Source organism: Lipotes vexillifer, unplaced genomic scaffold, assembly GCF_000442215.2.
Source record: "Lipotes vexillifer unplaced genomic scaffold, Lipotes_vexillifer_v1.1 scaffold2315, whole genome shotgun sequence".
Taxonomy (NCBI): domain Eukaryota; kingdom Metazoa; phylum Chordata; class Mammalia; order Artiodactyla; family Lipotidae; genus Lipotes; species Lipotes vexillifer.
This window is the reverse complement of record NW_006792404.1, coordinates 290898-318294: the sequence shown is the minus strand read 5'-3', so window position 1 is coordinate 318294 and position 27397 is coordinate 290898. Positions and strand designations below refer to the sequence as shown.

The 27397-nt window shown below is 38.4% G+C and overlaps 1 non-coding gene and 1 pseudogene across 1 annotated transcript; both read right to left on the bottom strand.

Moving 5' to 3' along the window:
* Positions 1-27397, bottom strand: part of LOC103091054 (regulator of nonsense transcripts 1 pseudogene) — a 133573-nt pseudogene that overhangs the window by 72484 nt on the left and 33692 nt on the right.
* TRNAG-CCC (transfer RNA glycine (anticodon CCC)) lies at positions 4025-4097 on the bottom strand. Its single transcript has one exon. It is a non-coding gene; the product is annotated as a tRNA-Gly (tRNA).

Genomic DNA, 27397 nt, shown 5'->3' with positions numbered 1-27397 from the left:
GTTCAGCAGTTAGTTGTGATTCTGGTGCTCTTGCAAGAGGGAGTGAGAGCATGTCCTTCTACTCCACCGTCTTGAACCAATCCCCTACTCAATAACTTTTAACCCCTACCATTTAAATTACTAGTTATTGCTTTGGTTAGACGTAATATTTTCATGTTGAATTTTACCATTTCTTCTAGTTATTGGCATCACATGATGCTAGTTTAATGGCCTTATCTGTATTTTATAAAGAGTGTCAAACTGCTTATATATTTTGTCAAAATACATTCTCTTGTACTTTGGTCTCCCATTTCAGTGATTTCCTTTGTCACGTCAGTGTATATTTATGACTTCTACAAGATCACTACTTTTTTTTTTTGCGGTATGCGGCCCTCTCACTGTCGCGGCCTTTCCCGTTGCGGAGCACAGGCTCCGGACACGCAGGCTCAGCAGCCATGGCTCACGGGCCCAGATGCTCCATGGCATGTGGGATCCTCCCAGACCCGGGGCACGATCCTGTGTCCCCTGCATTGGCAGGCGGACTCTCAACCACTGAGCCATCAGGAAACCCCCTGCCATTAGATCTTTTTAAATGAGGGGTTTAGACACTAGTGTATGCAAAGATCTTGTTGTATACAATATGACAACTGCTAACAAATTGAAGAATTGACTGCACAAAATATATCCCTTTTCCTCTCTGTTGAAACCCTCCTTTTAAAACAGAAACACAGAGCATGGATAATCTGAAAATTAGATAATCCATTATGGGATAATCAAGAGATGACTGTATAAGCAAATATTAAGGATTTTATACATCATTACCCATCAAAACTCTTATTCTTTGAGCTTTTCAATACATGCGCTCTCTTCTGTACACATACTCACAGGAAGGCTCCCATGAGGATTCTGTAAACTAGTTTTTGTAGAAGCAAATAGAGAAAGCCTCATTGGTCACAGGGAGCTGGTTCTTTATGAGTAAAGGCTAAAGGCATCAAAAGAACCACTGCTGTGAAGAGTACTTTAGTGATCACCTCTGCATAAAGCATACCGAGTCTATGATACATTTGTTATTGGAACTGGATTTTAGAACTGGGTTTGATAAAAACTTATGCGCCATTTCTGCACTTGTATTTTCATCTGTCAAATAATGGGTTTGTTCAAAGGACCTCAAAATACTCTTTCAGTCTGGGTGTTATCCCCTTCAAATATTCAAATGCAGAGGATTCTTGGAACATTCTAATGGGCTAATGGTTATTGTAGACCAACCTACCTGTCCTCCTTCACCCTCCTGTCTAATCGTCTTCGTCCTCAAACATTTATACAGCTGGTAGCTGAATTGGCCTCTTATATTCCTAACTAACTGTGTTCGCAGTATTTTTGGTTGATATTAATTTCCATCTTGGAAGATCAATTGTGATTTTAGAATGACTGACCAAGGTAGTCCTAGTTACCATTCGTTGTTCTGATTACTTGACCTAGCCCAGAAGCATCTTTTTCATTTTTCTTTCTAGCCCCATCTTTTCCATAATTGGAGTCACTTTTTTTTTTTCTAACCCAAATACTACTGCTTTACTTAGAAACTTTAATCAGCATCTCCACTTGGGAAAAGAAAAGGAAAAGCTCCTGGGCATGCCACTCTAGGCCCTTCATTCTCAAATCAAATTACTTTGAAAGTTTCTGACACTCTTGACCTTAGGAACCCTTGTGGACAGACTATCCTGGGCATCTTACAGTTCCCAAAATAAGACCCTTAGCTGTATGTCCATTTGTCAGCTCTGCCCGGTGTTCTACCACTCATTTCCTACTAGCAAAACTCTGCTTATTCTTGCAGGTTCACTGCAAACATCTCCTCATCTGCGAACCTTTCCTTACTCACCCTGCAGAATAATTTTCCCCTTCTGCAGTTGAATGTCACTTAGTTCATACATTCATCCCTCTGGTCCATTGCTTATCACATTCTGAGGTGTCTTATGTTCATTGTGCTGTGACTGTCTCTTCCAGTGGAAAACGAGCTCTTTGGAGACAGGATTGATGTCTCGTTCATCTGGAACCATCAACACCTAAAACAGGGATCACTAAAAGCAAACGTTATTGATTTAGTTCTGGCTCCCAAAAGAGCAGTTGGAGATAGGGCTGGAGTTTGAGTCTCATTGGTACCGGATGCCATAAAAAACACTGAAGAATGAATCTTTCTTGGGGTATTTACTGACTCTGCTATTTTGGGGGGAAGTTATTTGTTGCTAAAGCTCAGTTTCATCATCTATGAAATGATCTCAAAATAATGGTTGTTGTTATTCACTGATTTCCTGATTCTTCTCTAATTCTGTGGGTATGATTGCATTTATTAGCACTTGTATAGGTAAGTGGAGTCATGTGACTCATTCTGGACAATGATTTATGAAAGGAAGGGCTATGCGTTGTTTTCCACCCACACATCTAATTTCTCATGCAAAGCCCTTACAGCTTTCTCTCCCTTCTCTCACAGCAACTGGCAGCGTTCAAGACAGCGGCTGCTTCATAAGTCTAGGACCCTGAGTAACTAAGATAGAAACTAGTTTCTGTGACCCACGATGCACAAACAGCAGGAGCAAGAAATAAATTTTTGTTTTATAAAACCACTGAAATTGAATACTTGGAGATATTCTGATAGGGATCCCTTAGTCAAGGATGGTCCCCTTCTCCCATATCATCCTGAGCTCCTCCTATCATGAGACTCACACTGTATTGTAAGGATATGTTCTTACGTACACAGATACGTGTTCTTGGTTGGTTTTTCTCTGTGGTTTTCCTGGACCATCTGTATCTATATCATCTGGGACGGTTATCAAAAATTCAGATTCCAGGGCTCCAACCCAATACTAATTAATCAAATTCTTAGAAAGTCTGCCCAAAGAATCTATATTTTCAATAAGCCCTCTCACTGCTTTTATAAATTTCATGAGGAACCATGTGCCTTACTGGCTGATTGGAATTAAATGAGAATGTCACCTTCTGGAGGGTAGGGACCTTCTTTATCTTGTTCATGTTGTATTGCAGCATCTAGCACAGGGCTAGGCACATGGATTCTAGGTAATTAATACATAATCATTGAATATACATGGAAAGAGGACTATAGTTCCTGTCCCTCCCATCTCATGGGTGTTCTGTGAGGATAAAATAACATAATGGATGTGACATCCCTTTGTGTGCAGAAAAGGAACATACATAACATCGCACCAAACCACACAGTAACTATTTATTTAACAACATTGTTACCTTTAAGCCCATAATGACTTACATGGAGCTAAAACTCACTGACCACTTACTGTACGCTGGGTGCTCTTCTGAAGGCTTTCCATGAATTTCAGTTGCTTTTTAATGTTCCCAGAACTCTTTGTGTGTGTGTGTGTGTGTGTGTGTGTGTGTGTGCATGCGTGTGCGTGCGTGCATGAGAGAGAGAGAGAGCGAGAGAGAGAAAGGAGACTGTTATTTCCCCCTGTTTTACAGATGAGAAAACCAAGGCTCAAAATTATTATTATGGTCAAGATCATATAGCTCCTAAGTGCTAGATCAGTGGTTCTTAAACTTTACCAAGCACCAGAATCACCTGGAAGGTTTGTTAAAAGACAGATTTCTGGGCACCATCTCTAGAGTTTCTAATTCAGTAGGTTTGGGATCAGGCCTGAGAATTTGCATTTTAAGCATGCTCCCAGGTGTTGCTAATGCTGTTGATCTGGACCGTGGTTGAGAACTGTTATACTAGAGCTACATTTGGATCCAGGAATTTTGACTCCAGGGACGCTGTCCTTAATATTTTCCTCTGTTTTACTACCATCTTGTCATTATGAACATACTCATTTTTTAATCTGATGTTTCTTTCTTAATTAATTTCAATATTCATTTGTTTGTTTGTTTTGGCTGTGCCGGGTCTTAGTTGTGGCGCGCAGGATCCTCATTGCGGCATGCTGGATCTTTTAGTTGCAGCATTCGGACTTCTTAGTTGTGACATGTGGACTCTTAGTTGCGGCATGCAGACTCTTAGTTGTGGCTTGCATGCGGGATCTAGCTCCCCAACCAGGGATCGAACCCGGAACCCCTGCATTGGGAGTGCGGAGTCTTACCCACTGGACCACCAGGGAAGTCCCTCTTAATTTACTTTTGATTATAGATTGTAAGCATGTAGAGAACCTGGAAAGTCAATGCCAGTTACAGTTGGGTGTTTCTTATTACTGTTTCAGAATTGGAAAATGGATTTCTTTCCTCATGGAGTCGTTATAGGTGAACTACTTTGGAAGATTTAAAAAATTTTGTTTTTAGAAGTTGAAAGCAAGAATCATAACTGGCAACAAATTCCTAACCAGGATTTTTAGCTATATTTGTTGTACCTGGTCTGCCAGTAGCATCTGTCCTATTCATAAGATGTTTTCAACCTAGGTGTGTTTCTTTCCTTTTATTTCTTCTATGTGTCCTAAGCATGGAAAGGTTCTATTTCTGTGAGTTTAAGAAGACATGAATGATGTGGAGCTATTTTTAGAAAATTTGGAAATTCTCCCTGAATCCTAAACCCTGAAATATTTAAAGTAGGATTGGTTTCATGTTTCCTGTTTTCCAAAATGAAACAAATAAAGGACTATTAAATGAATAACTTATATGTCGACAAAAAGAGTACACAGTTGGAGATAAAAATCCAAGATGACCCTTCTAAATTTAGTATTTATCAGTGGGCCTTTGTTTCCTGCAAATGTCACCGGACTTATCTCAAATTCAACTTCCAGTTCCAAATAGAAGCTCTGGTCTTCTTTGCAGTCAGTGTCAAAGAGACTTCAACATCTGTGCAAATTATATCTATCTCCTGATACATCCATGTTGAGTCTGGCCTTTATCGTTTGTGAGTTGTAATGAACGTATACACACTTCAAACTGAATTTCTGCTGCTCTGTTTAGTTAAATCAAGTTGTTCTAAAATAATAAAAACATCATTTTAAAAAAGCCCCCAAACCCCAAGGACAGTTATTTTCTTTAATGCTTTCTAGTGATAGACTATTACTCAGTATTGGGCAGCAACCTTCTGACATAGAAGCTATTCAGCTCTTATGTCCTGAGCCATTACTCAGTGATGGACATCAACCTTCAAATATAGAAGCCACTCCAATCTTGTGTGCTCAGACTAACACTCACAAGCCCTTTGTGGTGCCAAGAGAAGACCACAGAATTTGCCCATTTAAAAGAAACTATAAACATGTTTCATAATAAGTAAAGGCATAAATTCTCCTTTATAAGGTTTTTAAGGGAAAACATTTTAATCAAATAAAACTAGAAGTACAGGAATTGAACAAGTTAAAATTTTAAAAAATGTGTTTTTTCATAATAATAAGGCTTATTAATTCATATTTCCTGAATGTCAGCTGTTGCCCCCAAAATCCTTTTTTAAAGTTAAAACTGATATTTACATTATTTTCGACCATAGTTTCTTCCAAATTAAGGGAGAAAATGAAGTTTTAAGAGGGTAAAATATGAAAAGAAGGATATTATTGATTTATGGTTATGTGTTAGAATCTAAAAGTATGATTAACATTAAGAAGGATAACAATTTGAAAAATTTTCGCCATCAGTGGAACTAAATTTATTCTCAGTATATTTTGTATAGTTGTATATTTTGTATAGTTTATATAATCAAATATTATTTATATAATTTTGTAGAAATACAAATAAATGAAAAAGAAAATGTCCTCTCTTACTTTCTTAATCCTTGTTTTCAAGTTCCCAGTTGGGGACAGCTCAAAACAAGGCAAATAAAACAAAATAATACAACAGTGATAACAACAAGATAACAGCAGTAAACAGTGAATGGTAATGAATCTGAGATTTTATTAACAACAGCGGTTCAAATGTTAGGAATCAAAATGAAAAAGCATAGAAATACGAATCACATCACGAATAAGCATCACAGAAGAAAGATGCCTATGGTCCATACCATAGCATTGTTAAATGCGTCAGTGAGAGTCTGTTATCATGGTAAGACAAGATAAACAAACTATAAAGACAATGTTGAACATTGCCAGGGATGTTACTGTCATAGGGGTCACCCATGTTAGAAAAACACCTGCTAGAGACACTACACTAATAGGATTGCATTTAGCTTCAAGTAACAAAATCACCTGCTCAGAGGCTTAAACTGGTCAGGGTTGATATGTTTCGCGTAACATGGTATCTGAGGACCAGTAGCCCAGGAGTGGGTCACTGGCCCACTGATGCAATCGGGCACTAGGCTTCTAACTTCTACTCTATCATCCTCAACTTGTGACTCAACTTGTGACTCATAGATGCAGGATGGCTGCTGCACTTACGGGCATTGAATCATTTGTTCCAGGCAGGAAGAAAGAGAAGGATGAGAAAAAGAAAAAGTTGTGTCATCTAGCGTGGGTGTTCCTTTTTATTTGAGAAGGAACACCCACTCTGGGCTTCTGCAGATACTTATTGGCCAAGACTGTGACTCATGACTAACCCTAGCTGCAGTGGGGTCTGGGAAGGTGATTATGTCAGTCCTTGAACCTGCTCAGTAGAGAAAGGCAAAGGCAAGGGGAGTCATGAATGACTTTTGGTGAGCGAATCCAGTGTGTGCACTGCAATAGCACTGCTAGGGCAACTACTAGAAAAATTTTTACTGGAGATATTCCTGTGTCCTGAAAACTTCTCCCAGTGGCACCCCTGCATGGGAACCTTTCGTTAAGAGCACACTTGTTGAAGACACCTTGGTAAATGACAGGTCTTCTGGAGAGATCTCTGCTAGAGACAGAACTTTTAAGGATACTTTTGCTTAGGTACCTCTGTCATTGTCGTAACAGGAGCCGTTAGGGGAGTTGAATTAAACACACTTACATATACATGGAGCTCCCAAGGACAAACATTAATTCTCAGAGACACTGCAGCCTGAACTCCTTCAGTGAATAAGGTGATTCTCCATACATTGGAGTGGGTACTTCACATAATTATGGAGAGCAATCTTATTTCTTTTCTTTCCTTTCCTTCCTTTCAAATTGTTGCACGAAGGGCTGGCCAGGCATGAGAAAGGACCCACTGCTAAGCCATCTACCCATTAATGACCTCTTCTTCAAATACACAAAGACCCAGTCAAAGCTTTGAGATTACTGTTAATAAGTATTTGATTAAATCTTTAGCCAAGGGCCCTCTGATTCCTGTCTTGGGGAGGTGCGTGTTTATTCCCCAAATTACATCATGTTCCCCCAGTAATATATGTAATTGCCTGCCCTGCTAAGTGAGGCTGCATTACACATGAGCTAAGAGGACTCTTCGGCTGTTCTCATTCACGTCTGGTAGTGATATTTGTCAACTTTTTGGCTGCCCAACATCTTCCTATTTGAGAGCATGTCATAATGTGTGAGTCTTAATAGAATTCACAACTCTGCCTTCAGCAAAAGGGAGCTGGAATTCTGGGGTAATATTCAAAATGCTAACCGACTCATCTAGCACAGGCACCAACCCAATAGAATCAACCCTGGCTGACTCTTGCACCAGTGTTTACTGGCAGGAGTCCAGCGTTGGGGCAGGGTCTTCCCACTTCTCCCGCCTAAGCCAACTGGAACGTGAGATAGGTGACTTTGTTCAGCCAACTGGATCCTCCTGCCTAGGAGGAATTTCTGTTTTGATTGAAAATAAAAAGGAGAGGGCTATTTCAAATTGATCCAAGCGATAGCATCCCTGTCCTTTTGGGGACAGTGTCCTGTGGTGGGCAGTAATCCTGCAGCCACCCTCCCATGCTCAATGTCTTTTTGTCCTGGCCAAATTATTATTGAAAATATCATTTCAGTGCTTCCTGCCTCTTGGTTTTCTCCACAGCTGCCTTAGTTTCTACCATTTTCCAAGCCTGCTTCTTCCTTCCCATCCACTCTGTAAACTCCTGACACTTTCTCAATTAATGCCTTTGCTTTTAAGACAACCAGATCTTGTAAGTTTGTGATCTTGGCTGCCAGGGATTCTGGCCTATAATGAAGTGAAGACAGGCCTACATTGCCTGCTTTATTCCTTCTTTCTCGTGGGCCCAGCCCTGTCCTTGCAAGCCTTTGGTTAGGAAGAGAGAAGGCTGTCTTTCTGGGCCAGTCCCAAGGATTTCCATTAAAGAAAGTTGTCCTCCCTGCCTCTCTTCCCTCTTCTGTCTTAAGAACATAAGCAGGAAACTTCTGTGTTTTTCCCACTGAAAGCCACAGGTTGTCTGAGGGAGATGCAGTATGGAGATTTTACGTCATGTCCTCACAGACATTGGAGTATGTCAGTAATAGCAAATAATTTTGCTTTTGAGGATTGACTGGTTAGGAGATATTAATATTTGCCCCAAATTTGGCTCTAGTATCTTATTTACTGTGGCACCCAAGTAGATATTCTGGATAAAAATTATTTTATTTCTGTATACTCCTTTGTGACAGAAAGGATGCATACACTCCATAAAAATAAAATTAATTTGCAATAAGGAAAATGGGGTTAAGGAAGAATGTCCACGGGCATGAAATTGGCACACAAATCATATGCCTAGAAATCCTGTATTTATCAGAAGTGAGCCTTGAGTTTTGCAAATCACTCTTAGGGAACAAAGCATAGCGTGATAGGCATATTAACTTAACAAAATCACTTTAAAGATCTAGGTAATAGATGTTTCCTTAAATAGATTGGGCAATTTGTTTTCTTTTCCCCAACAACTAGATATCTAATAACTCTCAGCCCTCAACATTGAGCATTTTCCAGCCCTAAAATCTTTAGCTGTCTAAACTGTTTTTATCATTTAATGGTAGTGCCTAGAGACAGCTTTAAAAATCATGAATTAAAATTTGTCGTTCTGATATCTTTTCATGTGACTCACACATTCCGTTCTGTTTTGTTAGATTTCTTCAGGGTTTTTGGAGAGTCTAATAGGTTAAATAGCCTTCTCCCCCTCAGAACCCCACAACTTAAATAAAGATGATGGTTGTCATCAAGTTGTAGGCATTTGTTGCCTTGTGGTTAAGGAGCTGTCAGGTAAAAGTTATATTAATTTATGAAAGAGTTACTTGATTACTAAGAACAGGAGTTGTTTTCTGAGAAGTTTGTAATTTACTTTCAAGTCCACCTGACTCATTATGGAAGTGGTTATAACACCCCTTACTAGAAGTGCCCATTAGATCCAAGGCAAGCGGTATGGGCTTTGCTTACGAGCAGCCCTGAGGACAAGGTCCTGTGTGGCACGTGGCACATCCCTTTAATCTCTGCGCTTTGGTTTCTTTATCTATACTAAGTGGGGATGTTAATCTACACCTCAGAGGGTTGTAAAGCCAGAATTAAATAACATATTTTAAAAATTACCCTCTACAGGGCTTCCCTGGTGGTGCAGTGGTTGGGAGTCCGCCTGCCGATTCAGGGGACACGGGTTTGTGCCCCGGTCCGGGAAGATCCCACATGCCGCGGAGCGGCTGGGCCCGTGAGCCATGGCCGCTGAGCCTGCGCGTCCGGAGCCTGTTGCTCCGCGGCGGGAGAGGCCACAACAGTGAGAGGCCCGCATATCGCAAAACAACAACAACAAAAAAATTACCCTCTACAGTCTCTGGAACATAGGAGGTGCTTTTTGAATGTTTCTTTTTTCTGTCACCCAGTAACTTTACTTATGCCTAACTGTGTGGTTCTACTGTGAAAAGACTCTAATTTTTAAATAATAGTTGTTATTGTTGTTCCAAAACAAACAAAACTCAAAACCCCTCTTGCAGGTAGCGGCATCAAATCTGTGTAGAAAATGTTCAGGTTTGATAGTATACTTAATCTCTTCCATTAGAAATATAAACTGGTTATGACAATGGAGTAAAAAACTTGTGTGAGTAATGAAAAAGATGCATTGTAGCATTAAAACAATGTCATTTTATCCTGTTCTTTGTGAACTTTAAATATGTTGCTCAACATAAGGCAGAGTCCTTGGCTTTTGTGTTCTCTCTCCCTTTGTTTTGTTGCTGTTGTGTATATATTTTAAATGTCTGAAGAATTTTAAAATTTTAGAGGAATCTAGCAGCATTCTGAAGAGGAAAATTAATATTGAGACTGACTGAATGACAATCCTTCATTTAGAAATTCTGATTTGCCTCAATCTGTAGAGCAGTAGATCTCCTCGTTGGCCACACATTACAGTCACTCAAGGACCTTTTAAAGAATACTGATGCCTGGGCGCTACCTCCAGGGATTCTGATATAAATGATATGGGAACCTGGGCATTTGAAAATGTAAAAGTTCTTCAGGAGGTTTCTAGTGTGCAGCCAGGCTTGGAATCCACTGCCATGTATGTTTGTAGTTGATTATTCTCCTTTATGTTTCTTGCTCCCCAGGTAATTGTCCCTTTCAGAAATCCCCCCTCCCAATATGGCTGGGTTAGGTGCCTGTGCTATTTGCTTTCCTGGGACCCTGTACTTCCTGCGTTAACTGTGGTGGTTTTTTCACCACAGTAGACTCTGAGCTTCATGAAGGCAGGAACCTGGCTGTATTTTCACCATTATCTTCCTAGTGTATAAGAGAAACTCAGTGACTACTTTTTTAAAAATTTCATTGAGGTATAGTTGATTTACAATGTTGTGTTAATTTCTGCTGTACAGCAAATTGATTCAGTTATACATATGTATATTCTTTTGCATATTCTTTTCCATTGTGGTTTATCACAGGATATTGAATATAGTTCCCTGTGCTATACAGTAGGACCTTGTATCCATCTTATATATAATAGTTTGCATCTGCTAATCCCCAACTCCCAGTCTTTCCCTCCCCCCTCCCCCCTCCTCATGGACAACCACAAGTCTGTTCTCTGTGTCTATGAGTTTGCTTCTGTTTTGTAGATACGTTCATTTGTATCATATTTTAGACTCCACATATAAGTGATATCATATGGTTTTTGTCTTTCTCTTTCCAACTTACTTCGCTTAGTATGATAATCTCTGGGTCCATCCATGTTGCTGCCAATGGCATTACTTCATTCCTTTTTATGGCTGAGTAATATTCCATTGCATGTATGTGCCCCATCTTCTTTATCCATTCATCTGTCGATAGACATTTAGGTTGTTTCCATGTCTTGGCTATTGTAAATAGTGCTGCTATGGACAAAGGGGTGCGTGTATCTTTTCGGATTATAGTTTTGTCTGGATATATGCCCAGGAGTGGGATTGCTAGATCATATGACAACTCTATTTTTAGTTTTTGAGGAACCTCCATAATGTTTTCCATAATGACTGCACCAGTTTACATTCCCACCAACAGTGTAGGAGGGTTCCCTTTTCTCCACACCCTCTCCAGTATTTGTTGTTTGTAGATTTTCTGATGATGGCCATTCTAACTGGTGTGAGGTGATACCTCATTGTAGGTTTGATTTGTATTCCTCTAATAATCAGCGATGATGAGCATCTTTTCATGTGCTTGTTGGCCATCTGTATGTCTTCTTCAGAGAAATTCAATTACTACTTGTTGATGTTTATTGTAATATAATTCTGTAAATGCTTTCTCTCAAAGAGGTGAAAGTACTCCCCCATGTCTTTAAATATTTTAGTGTAAGGACTTTCAAAGACTGGATGGCAAGGAGAGTGAAGATGAGGTGAAGATGGATATGGAATGGGGGGGAGGAGGAACAACAACAGTGGGAGAAGGGGGTGAGGGTAATACTGACATGTCTGACCTAGAAAAATAGAGAACTGGGCATGAATTATTTATTCATTTATGGTACCAGAAACTATGTTTTATACTCTGCAGAAAACCCCACAGAGAGTCTCAAGATTTTTTGAGTTGGAATCTATGTTTGTGGTAAATCAGGTCAAAAAAGCTTTTATTTTTCTTTTGCGGTACGCGGGCCTCTCACTGTTGTGGCCTCTCCCGTTGCGGAGCACAGGCTCCGGATGCACAGGCTCAGCGGCCATGGATCACGGGCCCAGCCGCTCCGCGGCATGTGGGATCTTCCCGGACTGGGGCACGAACCCGTGTCCCTTGCATCGGCGGGTGGACTCTCAACCACTGCACCACCAGGGAAGCCCTGTTTGTGGTAAATCAGGATAGAATGAAGTTGGTGAATTTTTCAGTACCTAACTTGGTGCCTCTCAATACATTGATTTAGAATCTTAATTAAATCTGTTCCACTTTGTACCAGGGACAGTATCAGTTTGGTCTATTGGGGACCTTGGTGGTCTATTTGCAAGTCAACTACTGACTCTACCTCTTCAAGGGATTGAATTTTCAGCGTCTCAGTTTACCCCTTTATAAACTAATAATACCTGCAGTTAAGCTGTGCAAATCCAAGTCACTGTTGGCAGAGTACCCATAGAACTTCTGACAGATTCTTTTAAAAAACGAATAACATTTTACTGATTTGATTGCAATTTAGCAGATGAACATTGAACGCTTCAATTATATTAATCAGAACGAAAGTTTTCACATGACAGTTTCAAGCCAGCAGTCTCGGTATTTGAACCTATTTCACCCTCTTCATTAAAGTGTAGCGTTTGATAAGTTCATGGTTGTGAAATAACACTAGAGAGCTTTTTTCCAGAGGTTAATTTTTTTGGCTTTTATTCAGACCTTCTGAGCAAACAAAAGAGTATTTTAATTTTGTGCATGGAGGAGACTGATTCTCTTCCTCGCTTTTGTCACCCTCGCCCTGTGGTGCACTGTTGTGTTATTTCAATAAACAGGAATCTTGCTGACTAACTTAGAAGTCTCTCTAGGGCAGGAACTGTGGCAGTGTTTCATATTATACCTGTTTGCTTGAATCAAACCCGTTAGTCCTCTTGTACTCCTCTTTGCTTCTCAGTTCCTATATCCAGTCGGTCACGAAGTCCTGCCCATTATTTTTGAAGTTGGCCACCTACGCCTCTCCCCACCCTTTCCTTCTTACAGCTACCATTCTACTTAAGAACTCATCATTGTCTCCAAGAAAATTGCAATAACTGGGTTTCCTGCCTCTGGTCTTGTACCTTCAAGTTCATCTTCCACAGATACCCCAGAAACGGATCTATAATGCAAATGATAAAATATGCCTCTGGATTGCAATTATTTGAAAGTTCTGTATTTGTTTTACTTAGAGGGTTTCTGCATTAGCTTTTGGGTGAACAAAGGTTGCTGAGACCAAGGCACTTTGTAATCCCAGCTTCTTGGGCCAGCAAACCAAATGATGTAGTGGACCATTCCTCCAGTCTCTTAGTCGGCCAAGTGAACCTTCCAGTTATTCCAGACTGTCTGTCATTCTACACACAGTCCCCAGGGCAGGCCATTTGTTCATTTTCATTCCCACTGCCTGGAAGACCCTTACCCTCTTTTCTTTGCCCAATTCCTACTCCCCTTCGTCACTCAGCTCAGGTATAATGTCTTCCAGAAGACTTTTGCAGTTTACCACTCTCAGAACCCCAGGCCAGGTCACTTGAGGTCAGGCCGGGCAACTCTCATCACAAAGACGCATGCCATTGGCTGCACTTGCCACATTATATAGAAGGCATCTGGTGATACATCTGTCTTCACCATCAGATTATACATTCTTCAAGGACCTGGAACCTATTTTTATTCCTCTCTATATCCCCAGTACCTAGTACATGGAGTTACCTAATAAATGTTGAGATGAATCAGGCTTGTTATTCACAGAGTCTAGTATAGTATGTGAATTAATGTTCAGTAGCTATTAAAATTTTTAGGTTTGTAGATCTTTACATAAGAAAGAGCTCTCTTTATAAGGTAGCAGTATCTCCTCATCAGTAATGTTAAATTAGACTCTTGACATCTACTTGTTAGGTATAGTGTGGGTATAGATTGGAGAAGTTTAAGGTAAATGAATCTCTGGTCCCACTATTCTAGAATTCTGTAGGCCTTGGAGTATTCCAAATTGAAGGATATTATTGTCAACTAATTAGTCTGTATCTTTCATATTAAGAACAATATTAAGAAAGCATATAACAAATAAAGCACTTGGAAAAGTAAAGTGGACCCTCTCTCCCTGTTCCTCCCTGGCCCAACTTCCATCAGAGCCCTCCACTGCTCGTCCAACTCACTGACCTTTCTCTTTCAGCCTTTGGTAGGCTCTTTCAGTGCCCGAAATGCTGCTCTTCCCGTCTGTTCACTATTCCTGCTCCTTCAAGAGATTATCGGCCATTCTTCTGGCTTCAGCCCACACACACTGGCAACTCCTTAACCAAATCCCAGCCCCAAATAACCAACAAAGCACAAGATGGGTATTTATTTCAGGTCTTTAATCGTATGACCCATAAACACCTCAAACTCGACATACCCTAAACTGAACTTTCATCTCTCCCCCAGACTTTTCCCTCCTTATTTTGGTCCCTATTTTTGTGAACGGGAGCAGCATTCATTTAATTTATTTCCTTTCTCTCATTCGCTACACCAAATTAATTTCAAAGCCCATTGATTCTGTGTCCTTAACATTTTAATATCCTAACAGCCTTATTATGCCAGGGGTTGTAAACTGGTGATCCTCTGGCTAGATCTGGCTCATAGACAAGTTTAGTTTAAAATTTGGGTGTAAATGTGTTCAGGTGGGCATATGCTCGCCAGCTTGCTACTGCCCCCCTCACTCCTTGTTGAGCGTGACCTCAGCCTACTCCTTGCAGTTCAGTCACCTACCTGGTCCCTTTAGCTTTCCCCTGGCTTATACCCACGCTGTGTCTTCTTTGTGACTGAACAGGCTCTTAAGTTGACTTCTAGGCACCAAGGAAGTGATCCAGTCACGCTGCTGTCCCCTTTAAAGCCTGTCAAAGGCTTCCCGGTGCCGTAAACAGTGGTCTCAATCCACTCTGCCCATCTGAATTATCTGGGGAACTTAAATCTGACCCCAGACCAATTAAATCATAACCTCTGGGGGTAAAGCCTAGGTATCTGTATTTTTAAAGTTCCCAAAGTGATTCTAATTTGCAGCCAGTACTAAACCACTGGCGCATAGGATAGACTCCCAGTTCCTTACCTGGCCTAGTGGTTAGCCAGACTCTTATATGCATATGTGTTCCAATATTGTCTTGGGGTATTCCTTACTCATCCTGACTTCCCTGTGGTTCCCAAGAGCACTGAGTTTTTTTAGGCCTTTAGTGACATTACAGCTCATGCTTCCCTTCTCCCTAGGTTATCTTTACTTCTCATCTCCCTGGCAGCCATCACTACATGTCATAGACCCAGCTCAGGCATCACTCCTCGTGAAGCATTTCCAAAAATACTTGCTCCCACTCCAGAGAAGCGACCTTTGCTACCTTTGTGTCCCGTGATGATCCCGGCTGAGTACATATCTATGACATTACTATATTGCGGGGTTTCTCAAGCTTTAATGTGCACACAGACACGTTTGTAATGTGCAGATTGTGATTAAGTTGGTCTGGCATGTGGTCTGCCATTCTGCATTTGTAACAAACTCCCAGGTGAACCACATGTTGAGTATCAAGGCTTTGTTGCATTTGCTTGTTTTTATACCTGGTCTCTTTGCTTTATTGTATACTTCCTGAGGACAGTTATCATGTTTAGTCATCTTTTTATCTGCGCTCAATGCCTGACACCTAGCAGTCACCCAGTAAGTGTGGCACGAATGAAAAAAACATACATGATGAATGATTGAGTTAGCTAGGGATGGAAGGCAGGAAGGAAGGAAAGAAGGAAAGAAGGAGAAAGGAAGGAGGGAAGGAAGAAAGGAAAAAGGAAGAGAGGAATGAAGAAAGGCAGTCTCAATTCAGGCAAACAAGTATACCTTCTCTAAAAGAAATGTTTGCAGAATCTGTTTCAGCAGTATTTTGACAATCATGCCAGAAATGATAGTCTCTCAGAAAGCAGCTTCTTTTTGCCCTTCAAAGGAAATAGCTGCAATATTTCTGAGAAAGATATACCCTGGATTATGGAAATTGAGGACATTAGAACACAAGATATTTTATGGCTCTGGAGGAAAAGTACACATTGCAGAAAAACATGAATGGTCGTAATATATATGATGATAACTCACAGCCGACAGCTACATGACCAGTATTTTTAAGGCAATGTCTTCATTTTCCCTGGAAGAGTTTCTCACCCACTGTCTGTGTATGCGTCAGATGGGAGGCAGGGAGGCGGGGTGCCCAGGGCACTAGCTTTGGTGCTCCTTTGTGATTTTTGATTCAGTAAATTACTGTCAATAGCTTTGTGACTTTGAGCAATTTACTTTACCTTGACAAGCTACAGTTTCTTCATGTGTACAGTAGGAATATGAAAAATTTAATATTAAAGAATTTAGTAAGGATCACATGAGATACTGTGTGCAAAGGACTTGGCACAATGTTGGGTATATTAAAAAAAGAAAACTTTCAGGACTTCCCTGGTGGCACAGTGGTTAAGAATCCGCCTGCCAGTGCAGGGGACACAGGTTCAAGCCCTGGTCGGGGAAGATCCCACATGCCACGGAAGAGCTAAGCCCGTGCGCCACAACTGCTGAGCCTGCGTGCCTAGAGCCCATGCTCTGCAACAAGAGAAGCCACCACAATGAGAAGCCCGTGCACCGCAATGAAGAGCAGCCCCCACTCGCCGCAACTAGAGAAAGCTCGCGTGCAGCAATGAGGACCCAATGCAGCCATAAATAAATAGATTGATAAACAAATAAATAAATTTATAAAAAAAATAAACTTTCAACAAATGTTAGTAGTGGTAGCTGTTAGGGTTCAGAAATAAAGACCACACTGATTTTTCAGTGCATGTGAACACATGGGAGACACGCTTCAGTTGAAGAAGTGTAAGCATTGGGCCTAGAAAATCCAAGCTCAGATACTCATTTTTTTTGCTGTTTATTCACTGTATTCACTTGACTGTGAACAAGTTACTTAAATTCTCTGAGCCTCAGTTTCTTCACCTGTAAGTTGGGCAAAATTGTATCTCCTTGCTGAGTTGTTGGGGAAAAAACAGCTGGCATTTGATTTATTTGTTGAATTGAAGTTATCATTGGAAAAGTTTAGATGTAGGTTTCTGGCTACTTACAAAGAAACAGCCGAAAAAATAAATGCATATTATATTGATAGTATGATGCCATAATATACTATAACATACAGTAGCAGCAAGTATGTGTTCAGTACATTGTGATGATTCCAAATGACTGGCCACTCTGCTAGTAGATACACTAGTAACATATGTGTCATCTACAGGGCAATGGAGGTCTCTGGTAATTTAAACGTGGAGTCAGCAAACTGTGACCCATAGGCTGAATCTGGCTCACTGCTTGTTTTTTAATGTTTAATTTTTAATGTTTTATGTTTAATGTTTTTTATTTATAAAAAATTTTATTGGAGTATAGTTGATTTACAATGTTGCGTTAGTTTCAGGTGAACAGCAGAGTGAATCAGTTATACATATATCCACTCTTTTTTAGGTTCTTTTCCCATATAGGCCATTACAGAGTATTAAGGGCTTCCCTATGCTATACAGTAGGTCCTTACTAGTTATCTATTTTAAAATATAGTAGTGTGTATATGTGAATCGCAATCTTCCAATTTACCCCTCCTCCCCTTACCCCCAGTAACCAATAAAGTTTTTTTGGCACATCACCACACCCATTTATGTTTATGAGGTTCCTGTGGCTACTTTCTTGTGAAAAGGAAGAGCTGAGTAGTTGTAACAGAGACCATCTGGCACGCACAGTCTAAAATGTTCACTAATTTTACAGAAAATTTTGCTGGCTCTTGATCAAAATTAATAAAATGCATAGCAGTAGTTCTGTAGCACAGTAAATTTATGGGCTAGAAACATGTTGAGAATAAAATTCCCAGAGCAGTTGATACCGCTTTAGGAGATCTCGCGATGTAAGAGCTTTGGAACTCTTATCTGGGAACTTGAGACAACTGTAGAGACCCTGATTTGCAACCTGTCTCAGAATTCCTTACATACATGTAGAAGTCAAGGTACTCACAGAAAAAAACAAGAAACAACTGAAAAACTACTGACCTTCTATGCTGCAAGTTAGAGAACTCGGAAGAGGTTTTATCTAGCAGAGAAGTTTCTATGAACCTTCGTTTATTTTCTGTGATTGACCTGTCAATAAGGTATAAATCATCCTGCCCTCTCCTCACCCTTGTCTCAGGGTACCAAATCTCCATTTATAGTTAAGTCATAATAAACTGACATCTATCTGTGAACAAAAAAAATTAAAATTCCTAGACTTGCTACTCCTATCACATAGAAGTGACTTCTCCCTTTGTGAACAAATATTCATCATCAGTAATGATTGGGGAAAACACTTAAGTTTAATACAAGAGAACTTTTACCCAATCATTTGGCAGAATTATGAGTAGATATGAAAATTGATGCAACCACTTTGGAAAATATATTCCTCCTCAATTTGAGCATTTATCACTTATAACCTGGCAGTACCACACCTAGAAATATATTCCAGAGAAACACTTGCATATGTAGAACGGGATAATATTTGCAGCACTGCTGTTCATAACAGGGGTTAAAAACAACCTGGAAACCACCTACCGCCTATCAGGGGAGGAGTAGCTGAACAAACTCCGGATATAGAACTATATAGCAACTCAAAAGACATGCAGTGCAGTGCCATGCAAAAAATATATTCATGTCTTAGTAATCTGTTAAGTAGAAATTACATACACCATGATACCTTTTCATAAAGTGAAAAATAATAATATAAAAATGTTATTTTTTTTAGGAATAAGGGTGGAATAAAAACCACATAAAGGGAAAGTGAGAGGCTGATTATCAAGGAATTAAAGGTGATGTTTCGTTTCAGGGGGCTAGGGGGATGGGATGGGAGAGCACGTAGCTATTTTTTGATTATTATTAAGACCCTAGCTTTTGTTTTGAATAGTGGAGTTAAAGGAGCTTATTTTATTATTAAAAATAAATAAATAACCAGTTAAATCAGTAAAGCCAGTCATGCCCATCTTGGACAGTAAGAATATATTGTGAGTTAAGTGATAATTATCCATCCTGTGCACTTGAATTGAAAAAGAAACTGTAAAATGGCTAGAATGTAATCTGGTCAAGGTGCTAACTTGGACTCCACAGAAAGCACCTTGCCACTTTCCAAGCTAAAGATTTATCCAAAATATTTTGTTCCCTACATTTGGAGTTGTATCCCCCCACTCCCACCCCTACTATCCAACTTCTGGCAAAAGACCAAGAAAAAAAAGGGTAACATAATCTAAAGTGGAGGGAATTCAGGCAAAACCATGTTAATTCTTTTGATTATATCTGAAAGTATCTCTGTGAACTTGAGTTAATGATGACCTAAGGTAAAATTGTCTTCACTCCTGACCTCTTTCAGACGCGTATCCCAGAGCAGTCAGAATAATGTCATTTTTACATCTGTCGCTTCAGTCAAGTGCAAGGCTAAGTGACACCGTGTAGTTTTGTAACCATCACTGAACAATGTCACTGCTTCAGCCAACGACGACTCACAGTGTCATTCTATCAATAAGGACACAGATAATTTTTCTTTCATTAATTAAAGAAAGCAGCGCACCTTTGAAAAGTAATGAGATATTCCAAATGTTCTCAGCTTGAGTTCAACAGAAGGCTGTATGCATCTGATTGGAAATATGCAGTTTCGAAGTTTCTCATCTTTAAGTTTCTGGCTTCCCTTTCTACCACACAGGACTACAGTATCTTACATGTACTAATGTTATAGCTTTTAAAATCGATAGCAAATATCATCATCAAGACAGTTTGTTTAAAAACAGCCAACAGTGGCTATAAGCATGAGCTCGACGGCCCACGTGATAGAGTTCAAATCCTAGATCTACTGCTTATTAGCTTTTAATTTTGAGCCTGTTATTTAACTGTCTTGACCTAGGTTCCTCATCTGTAAAATTGCATAATACCTACTTCGTCAAATTGTGAGGATTATGTGAATATATATATATGTTATTGTATATGTTTTCATATATGTATATATTACATATTACATAATATATACTATAGGACATATGTAATATATGTTTTTACATATGTAGTAATATGTGTATATTATATGTTTACATAGGTCTAAATTTATATATATTAGAATAGTGATTACTGCTCTATAAATATTATATAAATGTTTATTATTATTATTAATTATATAGTTTCTCTTAGCTTCTAAAGTATAACTAAAAACAGAAATAGAGGGTGAGGAAGTGGTGCTATTTCTAGACATACCAATAAAGCCATGATGACATGGGGCTACAGGAAAGACACTCATGTTCGTTGAGTTCCTACCATATATCAGGAATTGTATTAGGTCATTTACATTGTTTTATGTAATCCTCATCACCATCAGTAAAAGAACAGGTATTATACCCATCTTACAGATGAAAAAAATGAAAACAATAGAGATCGTGACTTCCCTAGGGTCAGATAGTTACTTAACGGTGGTACTGGAATTTTATGACCCTAGATAAGCAGTATATTAAGTCAAATGTCAGTCTTTATGTTATTTGAAATTAAGTTTCAGTCACATTGTTATTATCATTAAGTAAATAACATAATTGAGTGGCATTTTAAAACATAATCTCTGAAGTCAGAAAAGGAGATCTGTGTTTGAACCATGGAGCTTATTGGCAGGGTGAATTTGGGCAAGCGGCCTATTTTTCTGAGTCTGTTTCCTCCCTTCTAAATAAGGCCACTAAGCCTAATTTATAGGGCTGTTGTGAGCACGGAATAAGATAATGTATGGAAAGTTCTCAGCGTAGAACTTTACATATAAGTAATGCAGAGTACATGGTAGCTAATAGTCTTCATTATCATCACTATTATTTCTGCAACTTCACGTCTAAACAGCTATCTGCAGAACCACTCACACGTGCCTGTGTGCATGTACGCGCACACACATAAACACACTAATAACCTCTTCTGTTAGATGGAAAATTCATATCATAGGCACAAAGTGATTAAACAGTACAACCTTGGGTTCCTAGTTGGGGAGGATGTGGGATGGTGGATGACAGAGGAGCTGACAAAGCATTAATGACTACTATGCACCGGAACCTTTTTCAGTTCTGTAAGCTTAAAAGTTGCTCTTTTCTTTTCAAAATTTTTGACAGAAACTATTTTGGGAATCATTTTAGACATATGGAAGAGTAGCAAAGAGAGTACAAAGATTTTCCTTACACCCTTCATCTAGTGGTAGCATCTACATAGCCATGGTATATTTGTTAAAACTAAGAAATCAACCTTGGTACAACACTATTAGGTAAACTACAGATATCATTTGGATTTCACCAGTTTTTCCACTAATGTCCTTTTTTTGGTCCTGGATCCACATTGCACTTAGTATGGTTGATTTTGAATCAGTCTTTTCCTCCTATCTTTTCTTTCCTTCTCCAAACCACTTCTTGACTTTTCAGAACAGAGAGCACCTCGTGCAGAGAGATAGAGCAATAGAGTAAGACTGAAGAGGCCCTTCCAAAGAAACAGACAGTTAGAACAAGTGTTTTGGAGTGTCTCTATGCTGCAGCTTTTGTACAGATTTTTGCAATGATGTGTTAGAAATAAAGCTGTCTGGGGCTAAAGAACTGTGGTGAAATATAAGAGGTGGGAGGAAAATAATATAAAAACTGAGTGATGCTAGCTGTTATTTGTAAAATTTGTTTAATCATATATTTTAAAAATAAAGTGTGTTAATAGTATTATGCCAACATTAATCTCATAGTTTTTAACAAATATACCATGGTCATATGGATGTTAACGCTAGGAAAGATATGAAACTCTAATGGTTATTTAGGCAAGTTATGGTTAACCGTCAAGTCACTGGATGTTTCTCTGTTACATAAAACCTTCCATGGCATGGAAACTGCAGGAAGGCTTCTCAACCCTTTCTATGAGGCTAATGTTACATATGCACACACTGTAGGCCAATCTTACTTAAGAACAAAGATGCAAATATCTAAATAAATTATTAGCAAATGGAAATAAGAATCACATCATAACCAAATAAAGTGTGTCTCAGGAATGTAAGGATAATTTCATATCAGGATATCTATAGATGCAATTCATCAATTAGTAAATTAAATAGATTAACTGTGAAAATCCATATGATCAACTAAACAGATGCCTAAAAAACTCCATTTGATAAAATTTAGCTTTAATTTTTTAATTAAAAAATATCTACTAAGGAGAAAAACACATTTCCTAAAACCGACAATGGCTGCCTACCAGAAGCCTATAGTAAGCAAAATATTTTATGGTAAATTATTAAAAGCTTTCCCATTCAAGTCAAGATATACACAAAAATACTATCATCACTTGTCTTCAACACTGTACTCAAGGTCCTAACCTATGTAATAAGAAAACAGTGTAGAGATAGTGATATTGGAAGAGAATAAGCTCTCAGTATTTGCAGACATTAATTTTGGACCTAGAAAATCCAAAAGGTTGAAAAAAGTATATTAGAAATAGGAGGAGACAGGAGTATATGAGTAGGTTGCTGGATATGAGATGCATATACAATTAAAAAATATGAAAAAAGAGCCCATTCATAGTAAACAAAAATAACAATAAAAAAATCCCACAAAATATCTAAAAATAAAACTAACAAGAAAGGTGTAACATATATATGGAAAATTATAATACTTTACCAAAGGACCTAAAAGAAAACCCGAACAAATTTAAACATTGATTTTTAAAAATATTCATTCCTGTAAAATTCTGTATACTTAAGGCATTCCTAATGCAAGTTCCAACAATTATTTAAATGGATATTGACATATTTATGTTTATATATTAGAGAAAATACACACAATGTTATATTTGTAAATTGAGATATAATTGACATTTAATATTATATTAGTTTCAGGTGTATAACATAATGATTCTTTATTGTATATACTGCGAAATGATCACCACAATAAGCCTAGTTAACATCTGTCACTATACGTAGTACAAAGTTTTCTTTTCTTGTCATGAGAATTTTTAAGATCTACTCTCTTGGCAACTTTCAAATATACAATACAGTATTATTAACTATAGTCATCGTGCTTTATGTTACATCCCACGACTTATTTTATAACTAGAAATTTAGACGTTTTGACCACATTTACCCATTTCAACCACCCCCCCCCCACCTCCATAGTCAAAGATATTTTGAAAAAGAAATAAAAAAGAGGAGCAATTGTCCTCCTAACTATCAAAACATAGTAGAGTAATTACAGCAGTATTATCTTGGTACATGAATAAATACGTAGATCATGAACAGAATAAACAGCCTGGAAGTAGATTGTGTATATGGGAGTAATTTATGATAAATGTAGCATTTCAGATAAATGGGGACAATATAAAGTATTCAATAAGTAATTTGTGACAGATGGATAGTAAATTTAGACCTTTAGTTAACACCTTACACAAACAAACATCTGATGAATAGAAGAGCAAAGCATGAGAAAATATAAAAATATAAGAATATCTAGGATATTTAAAAAAGATCATGAGATGATAAAAGACTTCCTAAATAAGACAGAAAACCATAAAATATGATATATTTGACATGATAAAAATTTTTTTTTCTTTTTCCCCTTCTTTCTTTTTAAAGTTTTGTTTTGATTTGTTTTGTTTTTTGATGTGGACCATTTCTTTAAATTCTCCATTGAATTTGTTACAATACTGCCTCCGTTCCATGTTTTAGTTTTTCGGCTGCGAGGCATGTGGGATCTCAGCTCCCTGACCAGGGATCGAACCTGCACCCCCTGCACTGAAAGGCTAAGTCCCAACCACTGGGCTGCCAGGGAAGTCCCCAAAAATGTAAAAATTTTTTTTTACAAGAAATGTTATAAACTTAAAAGGCAAATGAGAGATTGAAGAGAAATAATTTAAATATATTTAACAGACAATGGATTAATTTATGGAATATGTACAGAACTCTAAAAATATCAGTTAGAAAAAGACAAAAGTTATTTTTAAACGGTCAAAGGATTCAAAGTGAAATTTGGAGAAGAAATACAAAGGAATGGCAAACCTATGAAACAGTTTCTCAGCGACATTAGTAATCACTGAAATGCAAAATTAAAACAATAATGAGTTAATGACTCCCATCATATTGATGCATAGTCTCAGGAGCAGATGATAATGTGAGGCAACAGACAGGTCCACATCACCATTGAGCCAATAAACAGAGCCGTTTTGGAAGAAAGTCAGCAGTATCTATCAATGGTTAGAGATTGTAACTCAGAAATTCTAACAACCTCTTCTGTGGAAAACCACGCACTATGAACATATTCACAAGGCTATTCAGATGACATCACCTGTATGTTCAGAAAGATCACAGTGTTGGCCAAGAATTATAAAAACTGTAAGAAATATATCAGTAGGTATTAAGCATATTCTAATATTTCTGTATTTGAAATATTTCATCATTAAAATGAGATTGATCTTTATGTGCTGATACGAAAAGACATCTAAGACATTAGAATCTAATTGACAAAATGTCCACCATATGGTTCCATTTCAGTTAAAAAACAAATCCCAGTGCTTTTGTACAAAAGAGACTGCTCAAAAGAAGTGCCAATTGAAAGTAGGTCGATGGGGAGAGGTGTGAAGGGGACCATCACGTTCAAAACTCTCATGGTGAGAGGATATTTCTGTAATTTATAACTTGTGTAACTGCTAAATGTTCTTCACAGAGCCCTTTACTCCTGAACTAGCATAAAGGACATTTTCTCCATAGCCTCTAGTCAAAACTAAGACTATTCCAGCAAAGGTGGTGGAGGGAGGGAAGACGGAGGGTGTATGTGTCTCTCTGACTCTGCTTCCACTGTGCAGAAATTCTGGATTTGTGTGACCATCCATCCATAACTTTCTTTTGCCTTATTAGCTACAAAGTAAACAATTTCTGCCCAATTTAGTTGTAGAGACATGTATACCAGAAGATCCTAAACAAAGGTGCTTCATGCAGGGATTTTTCAGGTGTTTCAAGGTTTTCCTCAGTGCAAAGATACAGGTTATATTTTAGCAAGGGCAGGTTACTTAGGTATATTTTACTCAACTATAGTGATCACATTCTATTGTCTGGTCTACTTCCAACTATCTAACTTTTACCTGGTGGTGCTGCTTGTTCCAAAAATCTCTGGCATAGTAGATTTTTAATAAATGCAGATCAAATGTCTTATTCAACTTTGTATCTCCAATGTCTGGTAGACGAGCAACAAATATTTGCTGAATACATGTTAATAAAAAACAATGTATGCGGAGAGGTAGAAAACAGAACCTTAAAAAGTTTATTTGTGGAATGCAATGAAGTAAACATGCATACTAGTACATATGTAACTAGGGACACGTTAGTTTACTATGTTAGGTGAACTGTATGCAGTTTATTCCTGTATATTTATTGTTTTTTAAAAACGTGTTAACGGAACTCCTTCAGTTATTGTTAAAGATAGCTTTCTGACTCAGGTGTGTCAAAGTGAGAAGTGTAAAGCGATTTCTCATACCCAAAGTGAGTAGATCGTATGAGCAGTACTCCTCACTGCCAGGAATTATTATACCTTACACCTCGTCTCAGCTTAGTTACTGTCTGCTTGATAGATTTCACATTTTAACAATATGAATGTCTCTCAGATGAATGTAATATGCCAAGTATTTTTCTGTTTTCCCTTACTCTTTTGAAAACTTTTAATGACACAATGTTTTCCTTTCCTAAATCAGCACTGGCAAAAGGAAACATGGGAAAAGCAAACAACTATGACTTCTCACAATTTTAATTTAACATGGATGTGGAACCACTTTGAAGAAGGGATGGGTTTGATTATACTCCTAATCCCTTCTTGTCTTAACATTTTATGACCATGTGACTACGTCAACTGATTGATAGTGCGATCAGCTAGGCGAATATCGCTTATTAGATTAAAATCTATGTAAGGTGCTTCCTTTTTATCAGGTATTTTTACCCCCAAGGAACCATTCGCAGGTGTTCATTCTAGTGATGGGCCAGTAGAGGAATAGTCATCTAACTATTCAGGCTCCAACCTGAAGCCCCTGGGTTGTTTTCTCAGTGAGTATGCAGCTCTCCACAGTGGATAGATCAGAGCTCTGCCATTTAGGGGACTCTGGATTCTAATTCAGGGTTTACTTCTTACTAGGTACATGGCTTTTGAGGTTCAGTTTCCTGTCTTATAAAACGATGATAGTAACACAAGTCTCATAGGGTTACTGTGAGCATTTACATAACCTCAAGAAGCTTTGAAGATCCTTGGACCGTGTGTTTAAGATTTGTGCTCTTGTTCTCAGCACTGCTTGGACTGCAAGAACACACTGGCCGAACAACCCTACAGTATACCCACAGCAAGCCCATCCCACCAACAGAGTCACGGAAGGGATCAGCCTGAACTACTTGTGTCCTTAGTTTATCTTGGCACCCCCCCAGCCCATAAACAAACCCATTTATCTCTGCAGTATTGAGATTCATCTGAAAACATCAAGGGTATGTCAGCAACAGATTTTAGTTCTGAGAAACTCTATAAACACCTATTACTGTAGCCCAACTAAAAAGTCTAGGAAGCTTAGAGAGGTTTTAGCAAGGACCAGGACCCCAGGCATTTACTTGGTCTAACTGTTCTAGCATTTCCTTGTCTTTTTAAAGTCATCCCTAAGAGTTATCCATCAAGTTGTTTTGGTCCATCTGGATAGATTTTTAAAACATGTCGCAAGCTAAGCCTTAAGATAAAGAAATCATCTTGAATTAAAGTTATTTTAAAAGTCATGTAGATGAATAGCACAGAAAATTGAATATTTAAAATGAGTATTTAATTGAGCCTTAATAATAATTGAAATGGCCAATGGCCAGTTATTGCTTCAATAGCATTGATTATTAAGAATATTTATTGAACTTGAATAAGCATTACATATAGGGCTATTCCTTAATTAAGTAAAATTATACAAGCAATAAATATATAATTACATTTTTATCAATTTATAACAATTGTATCATTTTTTAGGCATGTTTTATTTAACAAGATAGAGGCAAATTAATGTCATGAAGCAATATTTCTAATATTGACTGTAAATATTCACTGATATATTATTATAATATTAATGAGATCTGGATTACATATGTAACAATTACATAATTTGGGATTTGCTACAAAGTAGTGAGACTCACCCTTTTTAACAGTAAATGACACCAAGAGTATTTAAACTTACTGGATGTTGCCTACAGCTGGTCTAGTTTTAGCATAATGCTTTTAAGAATCTGTCCTCACAATTGAGCCCTTAAAAATGCACAGTACCCTTCTTTCCTTAGCTCATAAGCCCACGTAACTCTAACTGCTGATCCTTGCATAGCAATACAGAATATACAAAGTACTTAAAAAAATTCCTGGGCTTCCCTGGTGGCGCAGTGGTTGAGAGTCCGCCTGCCGATTCAGGGGACACGGGTTCGTGCCCCGGTCCGGGAAGATCCCACATGCCGCGGAGTGGCTGGGCCCGTGAGCCATGGCCGCTGGGCCTGCGCATC